The sequence below is a fragment of the Alligator sinensis genome, unplaced genomic scaffold (genome assembly GCF_000455745.1).
Source record: "Alligator sinensis unplaced genomic scaffold, ASM45574v1 scaffold987_1, whole genome shotgun sequence".
NCBI lineage: Eukaryota > Metazoa > Chordata > Crocodylia > Alligatoridae > Alligator > Alligator sinensis.
The window spans coordinates 167,944-169,608 of record NW_005842574.1 but is presented as its reverse complement, the minus strand read 5'-3'; the positions used below and the strand labels follow the sequence as shown (position 1 = coordinate 169,608).

The following is a 1,665-nucleotide window of genomic DNA, read 5'->3' as shown; positions in this document are numbered from 1 at the left end:
GAGGTGCCCGGCTGCGGCATGCTCCTCCTTGTTCCCCTCCCAGGGCCACGACACCCCCACAAAGTCCGGCCTGAGCCGAGGGGAGATGCCTCCTTGCCCCAGGACCTGGCAAAGTACCAGCTGGCCGAGGCCCGCACGTCCTTCTCGCTCACGGGACGGTCCCGAGCCACGACCCACCTGCACGGGGGCAGAGACGGGGTGCCGGGGACCGCCCTTTCCGAGGCAGCCAGGCCCCAACACGAACCAGCTGCAGCCTCAAGGAGAGAGGAGAGAGCAGCCTCCCCCCGAAGCCCAGCTCCGGGGAGCTCATGAAGGAGGTGGCCAAAGCCACCTCGGTGCAGGGCAGCAGTGGCCGACGCCAAGCCTGATGCAGGGGAGAGCTGGGCTCTGACACCGGCTCCCCTGTGCGCCCTTGGCTGCATCCCTGCGGGATCGCGGGGGGGCAGGCGACAGCTGCCAGGGGGGCACGTTCGCCTGATGCTGCCCCACGCAAGGGTTGTGCTCAGTGGCCTCATCTAGCATCCTAGAGTCGGGGGCCAGGCAGGGAGCGGTGGGGTCACATCTAGGCCCAGACCGGCCCGAGGCAGGATCAAAGCATCCAAACCAGCCCAGACAAACCCCGGGTCTGACCCTAGAGACACGCCACACAGTTGCCCGACAGCCCCAGGCATCGGCCGGGGTACGGGGGGGGCCGCGGCTGACAAAGTCCTGCTGCTGCCGGGGGTCATGGATGCTGCAGAGGAAGGGGAAACCCCCCAGTGGCATGGGTCTGAGCAGGGGGGAAATCCCTTCCTGCCCCAGTGCAGCGCGGGGCTGAGCCCGAGCACGGGGGCAAGACCCTCCAGCCGGGACCCTGAGTTTGCTGCAACTTCAACCTGTGGGCCACGTCCTCCTCTCTGCACGGAGATGAGGCGCTTCCCCTCCGCTCCCCAACAGCCCTTCAGGTGTTTGCAGCTGCTGTCTGCCCCTCCGAAGCACCTTTTCCACCAGCTGAACCTGCGCGGCTCCTCCAGCCCCTCCGTGCGCGACCTCCCTTCCAAGCCCTTCATCATCTGGACTCTCGCTCACTTCTCCGTGTCTTTAAAACGTGGAGCCCAGAATTGCCCTCGCTCCCACACATGCCCCACGGCGTCGCCCTCTCTGAGACGGGGCCCCGGGCAAAGCAGACCCAGGCCCGATGCAGCCCGGCTACTGCTACAGCCACACGCAGCTGCAGCGATGGGCCCCGTCCCCAAAGGCAGTCGCTTGCTCTTCCCGGTCCCTGCTGCCTTCTCCCCTTGGCTGCTCCCGGTCCCGCGCTGCTGCAGACGGACCCTGCGGAGAGGCACGTCGCGCTGCATCCCTGGGTGCAGGGCAGGTCCCAAAGCCACCGCTACCGGGACGCTGAGCGAGAAGGGTCCCAGGAGGCGGCTGAGCTGGGGGACGTGCCCTGTGCCTGAGAGATTCAGTGCATGGAGGAGACCTCCCTGGCCTGCTTTGACTTGGGGCGAGAGCAAGGACTGAACCCAGCGTGAGCACGGCCGCATCCGGGAGCACGGCCAGGCTCTGACCCCAGCGACCGGCGCAGGCCCCCGGGGCCTTCCTCCGCAGCTCGGCAGCCAGCAGTAGCCGTCCCCTCCAGCGAGCGGGCGGGCGAGGGGCTGCCGTCACTCCGCCGCACGGCCG

General features: G+C 68.3%; 1 protein-coding gene across 1 annotated transcript in view; it reads right to left on the bottom strand.

Moving 5' to 3' along the window:
* The window catches only part of BOP1 (block of proliferation 1), a 57,206-nt gene that overhangs the window by 7,124 nt on the left and 48,417 nt on the right, over window positions 1-1,665 (bottom strand). The window lies entirely within an intron of this gene.